General features: G+C 40.7%; 1 protein-coding gene across 2 annotated transcripts in view; it reads left to right on the forward strand.

Annotated features, from left to right (window-relative positions):
• The window catches only part of cd276 (CD276 molecule), a 379608-nt gene extending 361239 nt beyond the window's left edge, over nucleotides 1-18369 (forward strand). For both annotated transcript variants that reach the window (XM_060923336.1, XM_060923337.1), the window contains exon 8: nucleotides 17257-18369. The gene's annotated coding sequence lies outside the window, so the exon portion shown is untranslated. The remainder of the gene's footprint in view (nucleotides 1-17256) is intronic.
• Nucleotides 18370-25543: the final 7174 nt, after the last annotated feature.

Consider the following 25543-nt stretch of genomic DNA (forward strand, 5'->3'; position numbering starts at 1 on the left):
CAGAAGGTGAAGTCGCTCCTCTAAATTGTCCTTAGTGTGTATGTGCATGGTGCCTTGCGATGGAGTCTCATCCAAGGTGTATTCCCACCTCACACAGAGTGTTCCTTAGATAGGCTCTGGATCCACTGCTATCCTGACCAGGCTAAAATGGCTTCTGAAGATGAGTGAAAGAACTTCTATTGTGACAGCTAGCTATTAGTATTCAGGACCCACAGACTTGAGAATGAGCTATAGATCTGCCAATCTTTTCCATGCACAAGCCGGGTGAGTTTCCTGTATTGAGGAATTCCATCAATTCCATTAACTTTCAGCTTTGCAACCATTCTTCCACCCCAGAACCCTAAAAGGTTTCCTGTGTGCTGCCCAGTGACTCATGGGAATAAGGCTTTTGGATCACAGGTTAGCATTGGTTTAACTGGTTTACGTGATGGTATCCTGTGATGATTTGGTGACTTGTCCAGGGTGTACCCCGCCTCTTGCCTATAGTCAGCTGGGATAGGCTCCAGCTTGCCCACGACCCTGCACAGGATAAGCGGTTACAGATGATGGATGAATGGACTATGATGGTATCTAATTACCTTCAATCCCATGATGTGTTTTTCTTGATTATTGAAAACATTCTTCCCAGTTTTAGCATTCAGCCACTTTGCATGAGAGATTCGGGATAAAGCTGTTGCTCGTCTTTGCTGATGCTTCCACCCATACTTTGGTTCCTTGGCGAAAAGAGGCACTAATTTACCTTGAGTAACTAAAATCATTTTCTCATTTGAGGCAGACGTCTATTTCTTATGTGAATTTTTCTGCAAACTTTTTAAAAAATTTGTAATTACAGTTTACTTGGGGGAAAAAACGAATACTTTTACCACCTCTGGTTCTCAACCATATCAGTTCCTTCACCTGCTTCCCCATGAAGACAAGGATACCAGGCCAGAATTGAGAATTGTGTTTAAAATGGTCTCTTCCCTGGATATCCATCTTCTGAAAATCTGATAATGCGTCCTAATTTGCTTATCAATCTCACTCTCTCTTTCTCTCTCTCCGCCCCCTATGTACCGTCTCCTCACAGCTACAAAATGTGTAGTTGATCTTGGCCGTTAGATAACTCTTCTCCTTGGCAATCCATCTCATTCTTTCCCATGCAGAGCGAGACCTGAGCGGGGGTTTGGGTCCTGGGAGAGCAAGCAGGTGTGAAAATACAATGTTGTGTTCATTTGTATGATGGATTACCGTGAGGCCTGCTAAGCCACAAAGGCTTGAGGAGTTGGAACTAAAGTATGTTTTCATGAGGACTTCTTCTCTCTTATTCTTATGGATGTGGTTTTGAGGTTGAACTCTCTTATGAACAGGGAACTGCGGGATGTCGCAGCTACTGTTCTAATTTTATTTGAGTAAAAAGTCTGCAAGCCATTTTTTTTTTTACTTGTAGTTCCAAGACAATGCAGCTCCATGTGCTCTACAGAATCTTTCTCAGTCTTAGGATGACTCAGATCCTTCAAGAACATTTAAACAAGACAGAAACACCATCTCTTTCTCCGTCCTCTGAACATGTACATTGGTCTATATAGGCGTTTTCTCATTTTCGATGCTGAGATGAAGTTCTGACTTGATGTATTAGAGTACAGTATTTTCTTACTGCCTATTTTTCATAATCAAATCCAGTCAAATTGGTGTCAGAATAAAGTCTTATTTCTTTGACAGGTAAAATATGTCCACCAGAACATTTTCTCTTTTAGTTTCAGGAGGTTCTGTGCATCTGTTTATTCCTTGTTACTGTCTTTACGCTGTGAATGTTCACGTTTCACTTAGCAGGCTAAAGCCAAACACTCGTGTATATGGATGATTAATTCTAATTATGTGTCTACTCTTTGTCTACGCTCTACACTCTTTAGCCAACAATATTGCCCTTCTTCAAGTTTCAAACATGCAGGACCTTGTGTGTGGCATAATTAAGTTTTGTCCAAGTTAATTCTCCACCTGGTTTAATGATGCATTGAGATCTATTTATTTAGCTCGGTTATACATGGGTAAAGCAGGTTGGCCTTCTTTGACTTGCACAATTGTACCATTTGTCATTTGACTGACTGCTTCGTAACTAGCGTATGCAGCATCCGTAGTATTAGCACTTACTCCATCCCATATATTTAGTTCTTGTAACTGTTATTTGCTGGAAATGTAGTCTTGTTGGAGCACTTGTATCACAGTTGGCTCTTTTAACGGGTTTGTGCTCAGAATGGATTCACACTCACTTGAAATCTATGGATAAAGATATTAGCCAAGGGATTAAAGAACGAGACCATCAATGATGGCGTAGCTCACTTCGGCCCTGTCTAGTCCAGAAGGAACAGTGTAAAGTGGGCCACCTTGCACAATAAATGTTGCAAGCTATATAAACTACATGGAAGCTATATATAGAAGCTATATACACCCTCAGAATACTTACTTTTAGCCAGGAAGAATCGAAAATGGTGAGGAATTGACCGGGAAGAAGCAATTTTTGTTGAACTGCTCATGAAGGCTTAATTAGTCCATAACTTTATTGATAATTGTAATTAAGCAAATCTGGGTAAAAGTTATATTCACCCTAGATACCCCTACCTTCATGCCAGAAAGAATCAAAATCGGTGAAAAATTGAGGGAGAAGAAGCGATTTGTGTAGAAATTGCTCGTTAGGGATTAATTACTCTATATCTTCATTATTATTAGCAGTTATGCAAATTTGGGTAGAACATATATGCACCCCAGGCAGACCTACCTTCCTGCCAAAAAGAATAAAAATTGGTGAAGAATTGAGAGAGAAGAGATTTTCGTGAAATGTGGATGACGCTGGATGGACAGACGACAGACAGACAACACATGATGGTATAAGCTCATTGCCTGTCAGCCAGATGAGCTAATAAAACTTTTCCGTGCATGCTGTTTATAAAAAATAACCAGAAATTAATTAAAAAAATTATGGCTAATTTGGTGTTGTGATAGCAATCCAACAATTTGGAAAACAGGTTCCATGTAAGCTCAGCTTTGAAATGTCTCTGGTATTACATTACAGGCATTTAGCAGACACTCTTACCCAGAGCAACGTACCCAGAGTAGCCTGGGGAGCAGTTAAGGGTTAGTTACCTTGCTCAAGGGCACTTCAGTCATTCCTGTTGGTCCAGGGAATCAAACCAGAGACCTTCTGGTCTCAAAGCTGCTTCTCTAACCACTAGGCCATGGCTTCCCTCTCTTGAGCTAGCTTTATACAACCCCGATTCCAAAAAAGTTGGGACAAAGTACAAATTGTAAATAAAAACGGGATGCAATAATTTACAAATCTCAAAAGCTGATATTGTATTCACAATAGAACATAGACAACATATCAAATGTCGAAAGTGAGACATTTTGAAATTTCATGCCAAATATTGGCTCATTTGAAATTTCATGACAGCAACACATCTCAAAAAAGTTGGGACAGGAGCAATAAGAGGCTGGAAAAGTTAAAAGGTACAAAAAAGGAACAGCTGGAGGACCAAATTGCAACTCATTAGGTCAATTGGCAATAGGTCATTAACATGACTGGGTATAAAAAGAGCATCTTGGAGTGGCAGCGGCTCTCAGAAGTAAAGATGGGAAGAGGATCACCAGTCCCCCTAATTCTGCGCCGACAAATAGTGGAGCAATATCAGAAAGGAGTTCGACAGTGTAAAATTGCAAAGAGTTTGAACATATCATCATCTACAGTGCATAATATCATCAAAAGATTCAGAGAATCTGGAAGAATCTCTGTGCGTAAGGGTCAAGGCCGGAAAACCATACCGGGTGCCCGTGATCTTCGGGCCCTTAGACAGCACTGCATCACATACAGGCATGCTTCTGTATTGGAAATCACAAAATGGGCTCAGGAATATTTCCAGAGAACATTATCTGTGAACACAATTCACCGTGCCATCCGCCATTGCCAGCTAAAACTCTATAGTTCAAAGAAGAAGCCGTATCTAAACATGATCCAGAAGCGCAGACGTCTTCTCTGGGCCAAGGCTCATTTAAAATGGACTGTGGCAAAGTGGAAAACTGTTCTGTGTTCAGACGAATCAAAATGTGAAGTTCTTTATGGAAATCAGGGACACCGTGTCATTCGGACTAAAGAGGAGAAGGACGACCCAAGTTGTTATCAGCGCTCAGTTCAGAAGCCTGCATCTCTGATGGTATGGGGTTGCATTAGTGCGTGTGGCATGGGCAGCTTACACATCTGGAAAGACACCATCAATGCTGAAAGGTATATCCAGGTTCTAGAGCAACATATGCTCCCATCCAGACGACGTCTCTTTCAGGGAAGACCTTGCATTTTCCAACATGACAATGCCAAACCACATACTGCATCAATTACAGCATCATGGCTGCGTAGAAGAAGGGTCCGGGTACTGAACTGGCCAGCCTGCAGTCCAGATCTTTCACCCATAGAAAACATTTGGCGCATCATAAAACGGAAGATACGACAAAAATGACCTAAGACAGTTGAACAACTAGAATCCTACATTAGACAAGAATGGGTTAACATTCCTATCCCTAAACTTGAGCAACTTGTCTCCTCAGTCCCCAGGCGTTTACAGGCTGTTGTAAAGAGAAAAGGGGATGTCTCACAGTGGTAAACATGGCCTTGTCCCAACTTTTTTGAGATGCGTTGTTGTCATGAAATTTAAAATCACCTAAGTTTTCTCTTTAAATGATACATTTTCTCAGTTTAAACATTTGATATGTCATCTATGTTCTATTCTGAATAAAATATGGAATTTTGAAACTTCCACATCATTGCATTCCGTTTTTATTTACAATTTGTACTTTGTCCCAACTTTTTTGGAATCGGGGTTATAGTATAACTTGTATGTCGTCTGCATATACAGTTGGCTTTGGATGTTTCGTCTGTGTCGAGAACTAGGTTTGGATGTTTATTCCGTGTCTAGAACTGGTGTTGGATGTTTAATTTGTGTCTAGAACAAGCTTTAGATGCTCATTCTCGAGCTATCTTTGGATGTTTACTCCATGTCTAGAACAAGGTTTATATGCTTATTTTGTGTCTGGAACGGTCTTTGGATGTTGAATCTGTGTCTCAACCTAGATTTAACGTTTAATGTGTATTTAGAACAACCTTTGGATGTTTAGTCTGTGTCTAAAAAAAGCTTCTATGTTTAGTCTGTGTCTCGAGCAAGCTTTATATGCATGTTCTAGAGTTATTTTTGGATGTTTACTCCATGTCTAGAACACTGTTTTAGATGCTTATTTTGTGTCTAGAGCTGTCTTTGGAGGTTTAATTTGCAAATAGATCTGACTTTACATGTTTAGTCTGCGTCTAGGACAAGCTTCAGATGCTTACCCCATCTAAAGCTGACTTTGGATGTTTTTACTACGTGTCGAGAACAGCCTGCGTCTAAAAACTTGCTTTAGATGTTTAGCCCGTGTCTAGAACTCGCTTTGGGTGTTTAGTCTGTGTCTAAAAGTAGCTTTAGATGTTTAAAGTCGCAGATTCATCACTGATTGTTAGAAAATACTGACACTGGAGAGTCCTGATAAAGATACAAAAATACACATCTCCTACAAAACATTTCATATTAGTGATTACACACTTTTGCTGATCCATTTACATGGAACGTTGACCAAACAATTCCCTGTTTTAGTTGTTACTATAGCAACAATAAGATACTCGAACAAGCGCATTAATATAACCCTGTGACTTGCATTACAGTCGGCACTACTGGCAGCTGTTAATAGAAAGTTAATTAACACCTAGAGACCAGTCAGAGTCAAGGATTCAACAGTGATGTGGTTATGAAACTTGTTCATTTATTATTTGTCAGAATGCAATGTTCAAAATGTAATCATCATGAATTTATATCGCACCTGCTCAAAGATCATGTATATTCTCTCAGTATTACTATAATTATAATACATAGGGCCAAATTACTCAATTCTGATTGGTCAATCAAGGAGGGCTTTTTTCCTTAACACGGGGCCGTATTTCTGAAATGCTATTGGCTAGTTCGTTGCTTGGTTACGGTTACAAAAATTAGCAAATTTTGTCAACAAAATGGCTTTTGTAAAGAAGTTCCAATAAAATTTTGTAAACCACTTTCAAAATCCTCGTGTCGCGTCACCGTGTCATGATGAAAGACGCTTTAGGAACTCATTCAAACGTGCAAGATAGTCTTGCACCCTGATTGGTTCAGAAAACGTGAATGACAAATGTTGTGAACTTGAATGGCTTCCGAAGTATGAATTTGGCCCTATACATTATAAACAAGTAATCGTATGGTTCCTCGTAAAATTAAGGATCAATTTCACTCGTGATTTCTAAGTTTTGAAATTGTCCGAGTCCACTCGTGAAATTAATCCTTAATTTTACTCGGCCCCATACGATTACCTATACTAATTATTTGAATGATCATAATTATGTATTATAGATTAAAAAAAAAAGTTATATGAACCTGGATTTTTTTTCCTTTTTCGTGTTTGTTGTTGCTGTTTTTTTCCTCTTTTTTTTTTTTAGATCAGTGATGTTTTCTTGCCGATCAGACCATTTGCTCAGTCTGAGTCAGTGATATGAATACTTTTTGTTGGCTTTTATTTGATATGATGAATTTTCAATGTACAAATTCAAACAGTCAAAAAAAAAAAAACCCAGCAACAACAACAGAAACATTTGTTTTTGTGTGAGGCATGTGGGACATGGTAGCTCTGGAAACATCACAAAAAAGTGTTTTATTCATTGGGCAGAAACCTGGCAACAGAAAATATATGAACAATCTTGGTGGGCGTTCACATAGAAATCATGGAACTCAATCAAATGCTAAGAACCCAGAGACTATGCTTGAAATAAAAACACCTAGAAGTTTTTTGAACTCTATCTAGCGTTTCTTTTCTCTGGTCTTCAGCCCAAATATACTTTTATTTCTTCATAATAATAATAATAATAAAAGCCCTGTGATGACCTGGCGACTTGTCCAGGGTGTACCCCGCCTTTCGCCCGTAGTCAGCTGGGATAGGCTCCAGCTTGCCTGCGACCCTGTAGAAGGATAAAGCGGCTAGAGATAATGAGATGAGTTAATAATAAAGCCATTTTTCACATTAGCTGAGCATTCGGTACATCAAAACTACTGTCCACAAATGAAAACACAGCATGTTTTGGTCCCTTCATGTAATTAGGTTTAATTAGGTAGTCATGAAAGTGTTCCGGAATTTCCCGGAATTCCGGGTTTTGGGGTTTTCCGCTGGATTTTTTCTGCTAATGACCCGGAAATCCGGATATTTGACAAAACTCTTGAAAATCTCCGGTTTTCCGAATGGAGAAATAAATTTTTCGGATTTTTCACGTTCCTGGACGCGGCGTAATACTTCGCACCGTCCTTGCATGGGTGCGGTCCTTAAATAGCCCAAACATAGTTCATTGATTAAAGACAGGTGTTCTTTGTTAACGGCGTGCGTGCCGGAGCTCGTTAGGCACGCGCGCCAAGTCGCGCCTTCAGGTGCCCAAGCTAAGGCGCGCAGGACTGACACCGTTCTGCACAAGCACAACGCAATCACACTAGAAAGCATGGTCAAGCTGCCAGTGTAGCTGCAGTTTTTTTAGTTGCAAATTACGAGTATTTTCTCGTGTTGTTAATTCGCCATGTCAAAACAAGCAAAACTTTCCTCCTTCTTTTGACGTGAAGAGAGGTAAGCAATTTATTATATATATATATATATATATTATATATATTTTTTTCCCCCATCAAAGTTGCATTTTGTGGTTTCGAAGCTAAGTTTTAGTGCCGTTTCTAGAACACAACATCAAGAAAACGTGGAAGAAACAGCAATAATGGAAGATCCGGTTTCTAAGCTGCCTAAAACTAGCAATGGTAATTTTATTTTTTGTTACATAATGTACTCAGGCTGCCAGTCAGTGTGTGACACACACACACACACACACACCCTACGCCCCTGATTTATATGAGAAATTTGGTATTCATTGGTGTGTTTAAATTTACTGACAATACGAACTAATGTAAACAATTGGCTTCAACTCGCATAAATATGAATTGGAAATTTTTAGTTCACTTTAGCTTCTGCAAACGCACAACTCTGCTAAAAGATTGATAAACGAGGCTCAATGTCCCCAACATTGAAACCTGAACGGTTTAGAAACTCTAACAGACCTTTACTTTTTAACAGTACTGTTTTGGGATTTTGCTGAGTTTACCTTCAACTGTCTGATATTTTTCAAAGTAATGAACTGTGTAGGCAGGAAAATCACCGCGTTTTCTAAACGCACTCCTGAAAATTACTCATTAACTAGAGGAATTAAATTTGATATTTTTGACATGTTAATCAAGTCAAGTCAAGTCAAGTTTATTGTCAAATATGCTATACATGCTCGACATACAGCACAGATGAAATATCAGTCCTCTCTGACCCACGGTGCAAACAGGCAATGCAATAAATAAAAATAGAATAATTGAAAAAAAACCAAACAATATAAACAGTATAAACACTCTTGATAGGAACTAGACATAGGCTAAACACTCAAACAATATAAACAGTATAAATAAACAGTATAAACACTAGATAAGAACAAGACGTAGACTAAACACTCAGACAATATAAACAGTGTAAACACTAGATAAGAACTACACACAGACTAAACACTCAGACAATATAAACAGTATAAACACTCGAGATATGAACTAGACGTAGACTATATATATATATATATATATATATTATATATACACACACATATATATATAAATTGGTTCAAATAACCAAACAGTCAAGGGCACTTGAGGTATAGCAGGTAAACATGAAACATGAAATAAGCAGAATAAACAAACTAGCAGCTGTTAAGGTGAGGTAGTGCGGAATAGTGCAAATGAGCGAGGTAAAGTGAGATGTGCGGTCCCTGAGTTCAGTGTGTTAATGAACGATGAGATGTATGTGTGTGTGTTGGGGGGGAAACTGTGAGGATGACATGTCAGATGCTGAAGGGGGGTGTGCGAGCAGAATCTGTGGCAGGGGGCAGAGGGGGGAGGAGGGGCAGAACAGGGAGGGAGTTGAGCCTCCTGACCGCCTGGTGAAAGAAACTGTTCTTGAGCCTGCTGGTTTTGGCCCGGAGACTCCGCAGTCTCCTCCCCGACGGCAGCAGGCTGAAGAGGCTGTGAGATGGGTGGGTGGGGTCACCTGCAATCCTGATGGCTTTGCGGGTGAGGCAGGAGTTACGGTATAAATATCCGTTAGAGAAGGGAGAGAGACACCAATGATCCTCTCAGCTGCTCTCACGATGCGCTGCAGAGTCTTGCAGCAGGACACGGTGCAGGCGCCGTACCACACGGTGATGCAGCTGGTCAGGATGTTCTCGATGGTGCCTCTGTAGAAAGTGTGCATGACGGGGGGCCGGGGCTCTTGCTCTCCTCAGTTTGCGGAGGAAGTACAGACGCTGTTGGGCTTTTTTGGCCAGTGATGCGGTGTTGTTGCTCCAGGACAGGTCTTCAGAGATGTGCACACCCAGAAACTTGGTGCTGCTCACCTTCTCCACTGCAGCACTGTCATTAATGTATATGAAAGAAAAAGGCTTAAAAGTTATAACTTCTCATCTCATTATCTCTAGCCGCTTTATCCTTCTACAGGGTCGCAGGCAAGCTGGAGCCTATCCCAGCTGACTATGGGCGAAAGGCGGGGTACACCCTGGACAAGTCGCCAGGTCATCACAGGGCTGACACATAGACACAGACAACCATTCACACTCACATTCACACCTACGGTCAATTTAGAGTCACCAGTTAACCTAACCTGCATGTCTTTGGACTGTGGGGGAAACCGGAGCACCCGGAGGAAACCCACACGGACACAGGGAGAACATGCAAACTCCACACAGAAAGGCCCTCGCCGGCCCCGGGGCTCGAACCCAGGACCTTCTTGCTGTGAGGCAACAGCGCTAACCACTACACCACCGTGCCATGCCACCCGGTTTTACATGTTATGTTATTAAAATATTTTTTGGGGATGTTGTCCCCCCCATTTCAGGGTTTTTTCCTTTGCTCCACTTTCATCTCTAATTAGTGTTTTTCTCCATGCAATCCAACTGCATTAGGGTTAATTTGAAAGCAGACCGAGATGGTTGTTTGTGTTCCTGACTCGAGTGTGATTACTGCGTTCTTACCTGCCTAAACTACTGTACATCTGTTTATTCCTAGTTACCGGTTTACCCTATTTTTCTTATTCATCCTATTTGTATCATGTCTTTGGACTCTGAGCCACTTTACGCTTTGAATGCTAATGTTTCACTTAGCAGGCTAAAGCCACACTCTTGTGTATATGGATGATTGATTCTAATTATGTGTCTAAACTAACTGTCTACGCTCTTTAGCCAGCAATATTGCCCTTCTCCAAGTCTCAAACTTGCAGGACCTCGTGTGTGACATAATTAAGTTCCGTCCAAGTTAATTCTCCACCCAGTTTAATGATGCATTGAGAGCTATTTCTTTAGCTCTATTACCAGCAGGGTAAAGCAGCCCCATAGGGAATGGAGTCGAGAGTGCATTAAAGCTTTGAACTTACCTGTTCTAATGGTTCAGCGGTATGTGACTGGATAATATTTGAAAAATTAGGTTTAATTTCTTTTCATGTCTTTAATTTTTCTTACTAGAAACACAGACTTTTCGACTTTGAACCCACTATTCATAATTAGATAGATGACATCTTAGGTTTATTTCTGTTGATTTTCTCTCATTTAGTTGAAGCTTCTGTGAGATAAGGTTTCTTTCATCTAATTCTTTGGGTGCCAATTTAAAAGATGCTAGGTTTTATCAGTAAGTTTTGCATTGTGATTCGTCTCTAAAGGCACAGATAACACTAGCTCATTAACGGCACTGCAAAAGAGCATGAAAACGACTTGGATCCTCAAACAGTACTACCGAGAATGATAAAGTGAGCAAGCGCAGTGAAGGTTATCTGTTGAAAGTCAGGTTGAAAGGTGTCGATAAGCATTTGCAACTGTAATGGCGTCAATAAGAATTTGCATCAAACTGAACCGGCATCGATGAGCGTTTGCAGCTGTAATACCTTTTGCTATAATTTTATTCAGGAGAAATGTTAAAACCCCGAATCAGAAAAACCTGGGATGGTACTGTATGTTGAAATTAAATTTGAAAACAATGGTTTTTTAAAATAATATTTGACCTGTATTGCACTTAAAACAGTCCAACACCGCATTATTTGATGTTTAATCTGATGATTTTTTTTAAATTATTATTATTATCCCCCGCCCAAACTAAGTTTGGCAGGGGATATAGAAACTGGTTCCGTCCGTCCATCCGGCTGTCTGGTCACGTTTTCATTTCCGGGCCATATCTTTAAAACTACTGAAGATATCTTCATAAAACTTTGTATACATATCAAGCAACATGTGAACTGGTGCCTCTTGCCATTTTGGATTTTTGAAAAAAAAAAAAAGTCTTTTTCAAATTTTAACATAAAAATAGATTTTGACTTAGTTTGACAGAGCAATGTTCATTTCCAGAGCATATATCCAAAACTATTCATGATACGGATTTGAAACTTGGTATCCATGTTAACAAGGTGATGTAGATGTGCCTTTTCATACTAAGAAATTTGAGAAATGTAAATTTTTCATGTTTCCATGGAAATAATTTCAGACTTGGTCTCTCAGGTTCGTCTTGGGGGTAGGTTTTGTTTCCGGAGCAGAACTTGAAAACTATGAGTGGTATGGTCTTGAAAGTTGGTATACTGTATGTGTTTATTAAGTAATGTATATGTACAGTACTTTTTGAGACTAAGAAATATTAATTTTTAGCTCATCTGGACCAAAGGTCCGGTGGGCTTATGCCATGGGCTGCTGAGGTCAGTGTAAAGAGGTCTAGGGTTTGTTTCCTGCAGCAGAACTTGAAAAGTGTCTCATCTCATTATCTCTAGCCACTTTATCCTGTTCTACAGGGTTGCAGGCAAGCTGGAGCCTATCCCAGCTGGCTACAGGCAAAAGGTGGGGTACATCACAGGGCTGACACATAGACACAGACAACCATTCACACCTACGGTCAATTTAGAGTCACCAGTTAACCTAACCTGCATGTCTTTGGACTGTGGGGGAAACCGGAGCACCCGGAGGAAACCCATGCGGACATGGGGAGAACATGCAAACTCCACACAGAAAGGTCCTCGCCGGCCACGGGGCTCGAACCTGGACCTTCTTGCTGTGAGGCGACAGCGCTAACCACTACACCACCATGCCGTCCCTTGAAAAATGTAACAAATATCTTGAAACTTGGTATATAGGTGGTATATAGGGCGGGGGATATAGATGACTGTCTTCTTGTTTTGTTTTATTTTTTTTTTAAATAAACCCTTATTAGTGAACTAAGGAATCAAGGATGTTGGTTCAATCCTGCGCTGATTTTACGCTCCCGCATAAATAAACTCTGTCAGGCTGTTTTGTACCATTTTATATAATTTTAGAAGAACAAGAAGTGAAGATAGTCCAAAGACCCAAGTGAATGCATTGGTGACCAGTCGTTTAGACGATTGTAATAGTTTACGCTCCAGACTGCCCATGACTCATCTGCAAAGAGTTCAAAATACAGCAACTAGGCTTATTTGTAACATTTTGACCATATTACACCAGTGCTAGTAGATTTACGTTGGTTGCCCATTAAATTTCACATTGATTTTAAGATATTATTCATTAATTATAAAGCTAAACCTGGCCTAGCTCCAGACTATATACTAGAACTCGTTGCTATGAGAACTCCATCACGTTATAGCCTCAGGTCTAATAGTGAACTATTAATACAGCCACCAAGAGTTAGAACACTCACTACATTGGGTGCCCACGCTTTTGTATCTGTGGCGCCCAAACTGTGGAATAAATTACCTAGGGAGCTTCGAAATGCAGGATCTCTAGATATTTTTAAGAAATTACTTAAGAATTATCTTTCAAAAGAGGCTTTTCATCATTAATGTTTATATTTCGATGGTTTTTATTAATTTATTTTACTATTATCATGCTTTTAAATAATTTTTGGTTATGTTTTAGGTTTTACTTTTAAGCAATTTTGGGGTTGAATTTTGTGACCTGTCGTGTGTATATATACTTCATTATTGTAATGTGCATGCGAACATATTTGTATGAAACATGTGCAAGATAAGTGATAAACTCATTTCAATTTTGATTCTTGCAACACATTAAAAAAAAAGTTGCAGCAGTAAAGCATTTACCATTTTATAATGTTTCCATTCCTTCACACAACACTTACAGTAAAAGATGTGACTGAAGTCACCGAGTGACAGTGTTTCGGGTGTTATTTCGTCCCATTCTTCCTGCAAACAAATCTTAAAGTGAATATTCTGGACCAGTTTCATTTTTTTTTTTTAAATGAAAGCAAGTCCCTTTACACACTCATCCAGAAGGGTAATTTTGTAGAAGGCCATCTGTCTACAGCAGAAAACAATAAAATAACAAAACGCGTCTGGAAAAATCCCAAGGGAGTCTGGAGCCAGATTCGTGACGTCACCTGCGGAAGCGCCAGCAGGCTGCGAGAGCTTTGCACGGTTTCAGTGCACAGCCTGTGTAGACCAAGCGCTCCCATTTCTCTCTCATTGTCCGGTCTTTTGGAAAACGATGAGTACTAATCCCATCAAGATTGGTGTTGCTACACCCTCCTACAATACATCTGTTAACCATTTTTTAATAATTACGTGATAACGTTGAAGAAATTTGCAGAAAACCACCAGGTCGTTTTCTCATAAACAAACCAGCGCTGACGTAGGATCCAGAGGGAGGCGTCCCGCACGCGACGTCACGAAAATCTATGTTTGCCGGGAAATCCAAACGCCAAGTTTTTTCAGAGCCGGACCAATTCGCCTCAAATGGCTTGATTTCAACTGAATTTTTCTGGTATTGCGCAAAGTAAAAAAATTTCAGAAATGCAAAATGTGACAGATATTTGACCAAAGTTTAATATAAAATAGGAGACTTACACTGATCTTGCTCCTGAATTTACCCGTGATATGCACTTTAAGGTGTGCAACAGTACAGGGTCATAGTTTTCATTCCAAAATTCGCCACACATTCTCTATTGGGGACAAAGGCGACAGGCACCCTCTTCTTCCACAGCTATGCCTTTGTAATGTGTGCAGAATGTGGTTTTGCAGTGTCTCATTGAAATCTCCCTGGAAAAGATGTCATCTTGAAGGCAGCATATGTTGCTCCAAAATCTGATTGTACTTTTCTGCATTAATGCGCCATCACAGAAGTGTAAGTTACCTTTGCCAAGGGCACGGACACAACCCCATACCATGACAGCCCCTGACTTTTGGATTTGTTGCAAGTACCAGTCTGGATGGTCCTTTTTGTCTTTGGTCCGTAGCACATGGCATCCATTTCTTACAAAAAAAAAAGCCCTGGAATACTGATTTGTCTGACCACAATACACGTTTCCACCGTGTGATGGTCCATCCCAGATGCCTCTGAGGCCAGATAAGTTGACAGCGCTTCTGGACACAGTTAACATAAGGCTTCATTTTTGCACCATAAAGTTTTAACTGGCATTTGTAGATGTAACTTCGTATTGTAGCGCTTGACAAAATTGTTTGCTTAAGTAATCCCGAGCGCATGTGGTTATATCAGCTTTAGATGAATGATGGTTCTTGATGAAGTGTTGTCTGAGGGATCAGAGATCACAGGTGTTCAGCTTAGGCTTGTACCCTTGCCCTTTATGCACTCAGATTCCTCCAGATTCCTCGAATCGTTCAATTATATTATGCACCATAGAGAGTGAAATATCCAAATCCCTTTGTATCTTTCTTTGAGGAACAGAGAGCTAACTTTATTTATTCTATCCACTTTAACTGGCGGCAGCACGGTGGTGTAGTGGTTAGCGCTGTCGCCTCACAGCAAGAAGGTCTGGGTTCGAGCCCCGGGGCCGGCGAGGGCCTTTCTGTGCGGAGTTTGCATGTTCTCCCCGTGTCCGCGTGGGTTTCCTCCGGGTGCTCCGGTTTCCCCCACAGTCCAAAGACATGCAGGTTAGGTTAACTGGTGACTCTAAATTGACCGTAGGTGTGAATGTGAGTGTGAATGGTTGTCTGTGTCTATGTGTCAGCCCTGTGATGACCTGGCGACTTGTCCAGGGTGTACCCCGCCTTTCGCCCGTAGTCAGCTGGGATAGGCTCCAGCTTGCCTGCGACCCTGTAGAACAGGATAAAGCGGCTACAGATAATGAGATGAGATGAGACTTTAACTGGATATGAGCAATCACACAGTCTGAATGGCTAATCTACTACTAGAATATCAGCTCATATACTGTGAGTAGAGAAAAACAAAATGGCAGAGCTTGTTGCTGAACCAACCGAGGATGAAATAAAAACTAGTCGAAAACAAAACCCCAAAAAAAAAAAAAAAAAAAAAAAATGGAATGAAAGTATTTGATGGTAAGAACATATATCTTTTTTTTTATCTTTCAGGAATTATTATTCTAGCATTTTTCACAAGTTGCTACTGCCATTTCGCCAGTTTGTTTAAATACTAAGCATACATGTCAACCTATACGGAATGCCCGTATTTTATACGGATTTGATTCAATAAACGTAGTATACGGGCGTACAAATAAAGTTATACGGATTCTTTAAAAAAAACTCAATATTTATTTAGAGCTATAATCAATTCCCATGATGATAAAAGAGCGCATAACATTTACAAACATACTGTACACCACAGACAGCCAGTAAAGAGTCTTATGAAATCGCGCGTTATCTTGTGGTAGCGAGACTTCGTTCCACTTTTGATCATGCGCACACCGCATTGCGAGAATCCCGCCAACCGTGAAGTCATAGACATATAAACATAGACGCCGCCTTCTGCGTAGAATCATAGGTCATCCTCGCCGCCATATTGGATGTGGCAAAGTGGAGATTCTTCAACCGTCTCTGGTATAGCGTCTAGACAGTAGCCGAGAATAAAGATGCCTCATTCATGTGCTGCGTTTAACTGTACCAACAGGTTTACCGTCCAAACGAGATCACATGGGATTACCTTTCACAGGTGAGACTGGAAAAATACTTTTCATTGTATTTGGTCATTATAACGTAATTTTACGAACAGATTTTTCTGACTTTGTGGCTAATATGAAGTCTCGTGCATAATAGCCGCTCGGTGAAACCTGTCTCCAAACAACGAAGTATTTCCTTCGTAACTACGCTGATAACACTTTGTGTTTTTGTCAAACACTGGAGCTTTGTATTCATTCTGAAGGTTTATTGTTATTAATATTGAATAAAAAGTAATTGGGATATATCATTGTTAATTATCATTCAAATTTTAGGTAAATTATTTTAATTTGCATCTTATACGGATTTTATAAGGGAAATACGGATTTTGGAGGTTGGTTATACAGGTTTGATTGACCAAAGGTTGACATGTATGACTATGCGGAAATTATTTTGTTGGACATTTTGGATAAAGTTTTCATTTATCGAATTTGCAAAAAATAAAAATGCTCTGTTTCTCAAAATCCAGTAAATGTGGATAGAATAAAACAGTTATTCTACTCACTCAATCTCGTTGTACATGGCTTATAGCCGACTCTGCGCTATGCGCCTTGTTAGCTATCAGCTCATGTACGACTCAATTACTTGGAATAACTTAAATATTTAGTCTGTGTCTCAAACTTGCTTTAGATGTTTAGTTTGTGTCTTGAACTAGCCTTAGATGTTTATCCTGTGTATAGAATTGGATGTCCAGGCTGCTCCTAGTGTATCTTTTCTCCACATGGACTTGGCTCTGAAATTTTTCTGGGTTTCGGACATGTTCTTTGTCAGAATCTGTTTCTAGCAGCAAGATGCATCCCAAAATCCAACATCCTAAAACGTAACGTTTCAGCTACAGCGAACATATTGTATTCTGAGCCTATATCCCTCCTCAAGATGACAAGTCCATAATTTCAGATTTATATTCCAAAGCACCACATCAATTTGTTTAGAGATGTAGTCCAAGATAGTGATGGTTTCACCTCCTTTCAGATTTGGTGTCAGCAAGGTGTCAGAGCGAGTTTTCAGCAAAAGGATTATCAATCTGCTGATTTCTGCTTTCCATTCATCTTGGCCTGTGGGGTTATTATGCATTCCTGCACTCGGTGCAAAAACACATGCGCTCGGCTGTTACTTTAAACTAAACCTATCAGAGTCTTTCCAGAAAAGCACAGTTGCTCATTTAACCTTGCCTGTCTTCCTTTTTCTGTTTTGCAGGGTGAAACTACACATGAAGCATGGAGTCTTAGATTAACCTTCAGTGCAACATGGCGTTCAACAAGAGGCACATTTGATTCACACACACACACACACACACACACACACACACACACACACACACACACACACACACTTTCAGTCTGTACAGGGCCATTTTGGTGTTGCTAATACCTGTACAAGTTGCTTAAAATAAAAAAAAAAAATAAATAGCAATTAACAATTGATGTGTATGCTAAAAATGTTGGATTTTGCACATTGCCGAGGAGCACGAATGCGGTTTGCCTTGTTCCCAGTCTTAGATTGACGTTAACGATCAAACCCTGCATTTCTGTCCGCTTTCATTTCTTTTAACGGTTCAAACTCTTGCTTCGATAATCCAACTGTTTTTCAATATTTTTTTAAACAGCATGAATAGAAATAACCTCAGACACTCTAGTAGCTTAGCATCAGTCCGACAGCATTGTTTACTTCCTGTTTTCATCACAAAGACTTGAGAAATCACCGAGCAGGGTTTGGAATTGTATGCAGTAGGCTAAACATAAAAATTTGCTTGAAGGCCATTGGGTTTGACAAGCTTCCAGGTCCACGACTGACACCAGCTCCTTCCATTCTGCATGCAGAGCCTTCCCTCATGTTCCACCTCACACCTAATGGAAAGTGAAGAGCTTAAGAGCAGAACCGGCAAGGAAACTGCCATCAGTGTGTCCAGCATAGTCAGCCTGTCTTTCTTTCCCTCGTCTTCTCCACCAGCGCACCAGCTCGAACTAATTAAGGTCCCAACATGTACCTGTCAGCATGTGGCCGTTTCTGCAAACTCAATGACTTCGGGGAGAAATTTGTTTGAATTCCAGCTAAGCTTGAACAAATTGCAACTGGTTCAAAGGACACACCTGGGCTTCTCTTTGCCCTGACAGTATTATGGTGAGAAATGGTTTTAATGATTACGCAGTCAGTTGTGATCCTCTGACCGGGAAACTATCATGAATCTTGTATGCTGGGCTTTTTTTTTTTTTTTTTTTCAACAGTGGTTCTTGATACTTGGAACATGTTCAGTGCCAAATAAATTTGAGTGTTTTTCCACAAATGGATGACTTGTGCTAGTCAGATATTATGACCATGCTTTAAATAATAAAATGATTCATCATTAAAATCTCATCTGCTATTGTGGTCAGCTTCACATAGTCTTCCATTTTGACATATGCTCAAATCCACTGTATTCTCCATAACGGTTCAGTGGAGACGTGCAGCAGCATGGTTTGGTTCCCAGCTCTCAAAACAATTATGTCTCTTTATGTACCCTTTCTCTCGCCAGCGGCCATCCCTGTGGCTCGGACGATCGCTTAAAGTTTCATGACGACAGCCTCAGGGAAGCCTTTATTTAACTTCCACTTGTGTTTGTCCCGTGATTTGCTAAAATTTAACATCTGGCAAGTGGACTGGGATTAATCTAAAGGAAATAGCAAACTGTAACTGACTCAAAGTCTAGTTTTGAACATTTAATTTAGGTCTGGACCAGGATTCGCTTGTCTTTCCAGCTAAATTTGAATATTTTCGTTAGGTCTATTCACTCACTGGTTACTTTATTAGGGACACCCAGACATCTGCTGTTCTACGCAGTTCTCTAATCAGCCGATCCCTTGACAGCAGCACGATGCATCAAATCATGCAGATACAAATCAAGAGCTTCAGTTCACGTTCACTTCAAACATCATCTAATCTCATCTCATCTCATTATCTCTAGCCGCTTTATCCTGTTCTACAGGGTCGCAGGCAAGCTGGAGCCTATCCCAGCTGACTACGGGCGAAAGGCGGGGTACACCCTGGACAAGTCGCCAGGTCATCACAGGGCTGACACATAGACACAGACAACCATTCACACTCACATTCACACCTACGGTCAATTTAGAGTCACCAGTTAACCTAACCTGCATGTCTTTGGACTGTGGGGGAAACCGGAGCACCCGGAGGAAACCCACGCGGACACGGGGAGAACATGCAAACTCCTCACAGAAAGGCCCTCGCCGGCCACGGGGCTCGAACCCGGACCTTCTTGCTGTGAGGCGACAGCGCTAACCACTACACCACCGTGCCACCACTTCAAACATCATATAAGAGCAATCGGTTTCAAAGAAACGTCTTTCGGTTTGCTCCCGTGACTCAAACAGGCTTACATACCTTGTCTGATGCACTCAAGCAGCGCTGCCCAAATAAATTCCAAATCCAAAAAACTTTGTTTCGCTTCAGTAATTTATTCCCAACATAGAAACTAAAGCGGGGCGGCACGGTGGTGTAGTGGTTAGCGCTGTCGCCTCACAGCAAGAAGGTCCGGGTTCGAGCCCCGGGGCCGGCGAGGGCCTTTCTGTGCGGAGTTTGCATGTTCTCTCCGTGTCCGCGTGGGTTTCCTCCGGGTGCTCCGGTTTCCCCCACAGTCCAAAGACATGCAGGTTAGGTTAACTGGTGACTCTAAATTGACCGTAGGTGTGAATGTGAGTGTGAATGGTTGTCTGTGTCTATGTGTCAGCCCTGTGATGACCTGGTGACCTTCCAGGGTGTACCCTGCCTTTCGCCCATAGTCAGCTGGGATAGGCTCCAGCTTGCCTGCGACCCTGTAGAACAGGATAAAGCAGCTAGAGATAATGAGATGAGATGAGATGAGATGAGAAACTAAAGCATCAACCTTACCAGAGTGGAATGGTTATGATTCTTGATTACAGCGACATTTAAGTTACAAGCCAGCACTTTGTAGCGGTCTAAAACTGTATGGCTGCATGCCTGAATTGAGCGTTGTCCATCGCGGAAGGTAAAAACTTATATAGCGCAGGTGCTGCAGTCACCTGTCCACTGAGCAGGGCGGGGCAAGAACCAACAGCCAATACTACTCTGACATTCAAAATGCAACAACAGTAATACAAATCATAATCTAATAATAATTGATGAATGTGCAAAGCACAACATAATCCACAACACACTACATATTCATACTTATTTTGCATTATATTAACCTTCAAACGACCAACCTATTTTAGCGACTAATATGACCAGGTGGGGTCATTTTTGACCCTGCTATATTCAGTACATGAATCTGTATACCGAGTTATTTTCTCTTGGTTTTACATACATACAGTGGTGCTTGAAAGTTTGTGAACCCTTTAGAATTTTCTATATTTCTGCATAAATATGACCGAAAACATCATCAGATTTTCACACAAGCCCTAAAAGTAGATAAAGAGAACCCAGTTAAACAAATGAAACAAAAAATATTATACATGGTCAATTATTTATTGAGAAAAATGATCCAATACTACATGTCTGTGAGTGGCAAAAATATGTGAACCTCTAGGATTAGCAATTAATTTGAAGGCGAAATTAGAGTCAGGTGTTTTCAATCAATGGGATGACAATCAGGTGTGAGTGGGCACCCTGTTTTATTTAAAGAACAGGGATCTATCAAAGTCTGATCTTCACAACACATGTTTGTGGAAGTGTATCATGGCACGAACAAAGGAGATTTCTGAGGACCTCAGAAAAAGCATTGTTGATGCTCATCAGGCTGGAAAAGGTTACAAAACCATCTCTAAAGAGTTTGGACTCCACCAATCCACAGTCAGACAGATTGTACAAATGGAGGAAATTCAAGACCATTGTTACCCTCCCCAGGAGTGGTCGACCAACAAAGATCACTCCAAGAGCAAGGCATGTAATAATTGGCGAGGTCACAAAGGACCCCAGGGTAACTTCTAAGCAACTGAAAGCCTCTCTCACATTGGCTAATGTTAATGTTCATGAGTCCACCATCAGGAGAACACTCAGGGACGTGCACAGGATTATAGAGGGGCAGGGGCTCAAAGTCAGAAAAAGGGCAGCAAGTGCATGATTTTTTTTCCTCAGTCCTTTCCAAAATATGGAAATGTAGAATTAAAATTAACGTACTCATAGGAAGGTAAGTACTTAGCTATGTGCCCTGTGTTGGTGAAAGTGATATGCAATTGCCATTTCTTTTGTGTCAGCAAAATTGTCACTCACATTATCATAGGCTTGGAAGACATGCAAAGCAATAAAACACTGGTGCATTATTAGGCTTTTTTATTGTTAAAGATTTAACATTGAACAGTGAAACCTGAACTTTGAACAAATAAGTAAATAGCCTAATGGACAAAATGATAAAAATCAGTCCTTCCTCTCATAAGGTAGAAGCCTAACATTCCAGGGGCACAAATGTCAGTAGCCCTACAAAGGCCCAAATGTCATGTACATACAGTTTGAAAGGGCTAACTGTTAGACCATAACTCACATGTTCAAGCTGCCTCACTGTCACGTCTCCTCTGTTATCATTGTGGCAGCGCAGCGGCTTCTTCCCTCTCACTCCCATCCGCGCGCCCCCTCTCTCTGGCCGCACTCGAGCGGAGCAGCAATGGACAGAGAAGTGGCAGCTCAATGCACACAACGACCCCGTATTACAAGAAAATTGGTAGATTGCCGTGGAGTTTTTGTACCTCCGTTGTTTTAAACTTCTAACAGGACTGTATTATTTATTATTAGGATTATTATTATTATTATTATTTTAAAAGGGCAACATTTAATTCGAGGCAAAAAGGGCAGGGGCTCAAGCACCCCTAAAGCCCTATGTGTGCACGTGCCTGAGAACACTGAACAACAATGGTGTGCATGGCAGGGTTGCAAGGAGAAAGCCACTGCTCTCCAAAAAGAACATTGCTGCTCATCTGCAGTTTGCTAAAGATCACGTGGACAAGCCAGAAGGTTATTGGAAAAATGTTTTGTGGACGGATGAGACCAAAATAGAACTTTTTGGTTTAAATGAGAAGCATTATGTTTGGAGAAAGGAAAACACTGCATTCCAGAATAAGAACCTTATCCCATCTGTGAAACATGGTGGTGGTAGTATCTTGGTTTGGGCCTGTTTAGCTGCATCTGGGCCAAGACAGCTTGCCATCATTGATGGAACAATGAATTCTGAATTATACCAGCAAATTCTAAAGGAAAATGTCAGGACATCTGTCCATGAACTGAATCGCAAGAGAAGGTGGGTCATGCAGCAAGACAACGACCCTAAGCACACAAGTCATTCTACCAAAGAATGGTTAAAGAAGTTAATGTTTTGGAATGGCCAAGTCAAAGTCCTGACCTTAATCCAATGGAAATGTTGTGGAAGGACCTGAAGCGAGCAGTTCATATGAGAAAACCCACCAGCATCCCAGAGTTGAAGCTGTTCTGTACGGAGGAATGGGCTAAAATTCCTCCAAGCCGGTGTGCAGGACTGATCAACAGTTACCGGAAACGTTTAGTTGCAGTTATTGCTGCACAAGGGGGTCACACCAGATACTGAAAGCAAAGGTTCACATACTATTGCCACTCACAGATATGTAATATTGGATCATTTTCCTCAATAAATAAATGACCAAGTATAATATTTTTGTCTCATTTGTTTAACTGGGTTCTCTTGATCTACTTTTAGGACTTGTGTGAAAATCTGATGACGTTTTAGGTCATAGCGGCGCTCCAGCGGAGCACCATACCTAAGAAAAAATGGTAAACCCATCGAGTCGATTTTTTGTGGTTTGTCTGTGTACGTGTACCACCAGTCATACACACCGCCTAGTGGCCAGTGTTAGTAATTACCAGTCATACACACCGCCTAGTGGCCAGTGCTAGCTAGTAAAGAAATAAAGCAAAAGAGACTGGCTATGATATAAGAAGATTCTACAACTCAGAAACAGATGGGAGCTCCGCTTTTAGGCAGTGCCTAAATCTATATATTATTTATGCAGAAATATAGAAAATTCTAAAGGGTTCACAAACTTTCAGGCACCACTGTACATGCTCGAAATACATGTTGGGCTTGGATTACATTACCCCGCTATATTCAATACATAAATCTGTATACCTAGTTATTGTTCTCTTGGTTTTACATACATATACCAATTCCTGTGTTCAAGACAGATACTATAAAAATATATAAATGTAGATAGGTATGGTTTACAACAAATGTTAATGCAGAAAGAAGGTAAAGAGACACAGCATAAGAAGAATATAATGTAATCTAGACAGTCTTTGTTATGTCTTACTGGAACATTTGCTTAATTCAACAACACTGACTGAAAATGTATCATGAAAAGAAAAGTACGAGCAAAAACATCCATCGCAGTGTCGATGGGATCTTTGTAGCATCAAAACTAGTGACTAACTAATATGCTAATACTTGCTAACATGCTATTTCTAGTGGATATGCTAATACTAAAATGAATCATCTCCATCAATTGAGCTATTTTCATCACCACTTTGGGCCTCAAGTGTCTGTCTGAATGCTTCTGCAGCTGTAAATCTTGGTCTACTTGCCATGGTTCACTGCAACAAAAGTACGACATACAGAATAAGGAATTCCTGCAAGAAATCTTATGCTTCTTTCCGACCCCGCACAATTTTTCATTTCTCTTGCCACACCATTCGGCCGATCCCTGCAAAAACAGTTGTCGGACAAGTTAACTGACATTCATGGTAGGAAATATTTTTCAGATCAAATGTATAAAAACTGCACATAAAATTATATGCCCGGGGTCATAAATGACCCCACTTGGTCACTTGAGGGTTAAAGTTAGCTTAATAAATCAAATCAAAACATTCAATAAATTATTAAATCCCATATTTGTTTCCAACACACCAGAATGGGAAAATTGTCATCTCTGTGACTTTCACTGTGGCATAGGTGTTGGTTTGAGCCAGATGGACTGGTTTGAGTATTTCAGAAACTGCTGATCTCCTGGGGTTTTCTCACACACACACACACACACACACACACACATGCAAAACACACTCTAGAGTTTACACAGTATGGTGCGAAAAACAAAAAAACACTCAGTGCGTTTACATGCACATCCAAATCGAGCTACTGTCGGTAATCGAGCTAAGGGTCCCAGCAGGGGTGCCAGAGAAATCCAATCCTACATGCACACAAGGAAATCGAGCTATTGTGTGAGGTATATTGTGCACCCGAGCCACAGGTGGCGCTACACGCCCCATCGTGTTGGTACACGTCCGGTTGTCATCATGAAGAAGAGCTATTCAAGAGTATAAACAAAGTTATCAGCAGTTCCGTGTTCACAAGTTCCGTGCTCAAGCTGTTAGGCTTGCTCTAACAGACTGTATGGCTACAAACTGTCCTGCGCAGACCACTGTTTTGTAAGACAACTTATTTTGCACAATTGTATATTTTTCTAGTCCATTTTTTGCTTACAAAAAATATATATTTTTTGCTTACAATTTAACTTATGTCTTAATAAACACACATAAAGTTCAATTGTTTTGTTTTTATTGACATTCTTCAGATGTTGGACATATACACACACACACAATGACTTGTTTATGTACACAATTCACAGCTATGCAACAGCTGTACAGATGTATTTGGTGATACAGTAAGTGAGCTAAATTTTAACAGTGCAAACAATGCCACAAAAAGAAAAGATTCATGCCGTTGTCATGATTCGTTGTCATGCCGATCGAGGCTGTTGTGTTTCCCGCTTGTGGTCTCGTCACTCGTCACTTCCGGAAGGGGCAGCGCTGAAGTAAGTAGCTCGACTACGTAGCTTGATAGGGTTTACATGCACTAAGTAGCTCGGCTACAATCGCATAATCTAGGTCGTGTAGCTCGATTACGAGAAATCAAGTTCGGTTCGATTTCAGCCGAGCTAAGGTGTTTCCATGGCATTTAGAACTTCGATTTCAGTCGAGCAACGGCAGAAATTTGATTTTCTCTCTGTGCATGTAAACGCACTGACTGAGTTGAGTGAGCGACACTTCTGTGAGTGGAAATGCCTTGTTGATAAGAGAGGGTCAGAGGAAAATGGCCAGATTAGTTTGAGCTGCCAGGAAGGATATAGTAACTCATGGCAACTCTTTACAACCGTGGTGAGCAGAAAAGCATCTCCACAGGCAATGACAGAAGACCACATTGGGTTCCACTCATGCAGCCAAGAACAGGAATCTTAGAATCAAGAACAAGTTCCTATTAAAGTGGCCAGTGAGGGTATGTGGCTCTGTATGTTTGTCTTGTATCGAGAGCTGGATTTTGACATTTAGTTTGGGTCTAGATATGGATTTGGAGTAGGGTCAGGGTGTTTAGTCATACTTTTAATAAGTCGCGATTCAGAATTGTGCACAATGGAGCATGCTGTTATAGAAAAATAATCAGTGACAGTCATGTAATGCCCACAGTGGTTTATTCCTCTTAAGCCACAATTTTCCAACTATTACAACTTTATTTATCATG

Source organism: Neoarius graeffei, chromosome 6 (assembly GCF_027579695.1).
Source record: "Neoarius graeffei isolate fNeoGra1 chromosome 6, fNeoGra1.pri, whole genome shotgun sequence".
In the NCBI taxonomy this organism is placed as follows: Eukaryota; Metazoa; Chordata; class Actinopteri; order Siluriformes; family Ariidae; genus Neoarius; species Neoarius graeffei.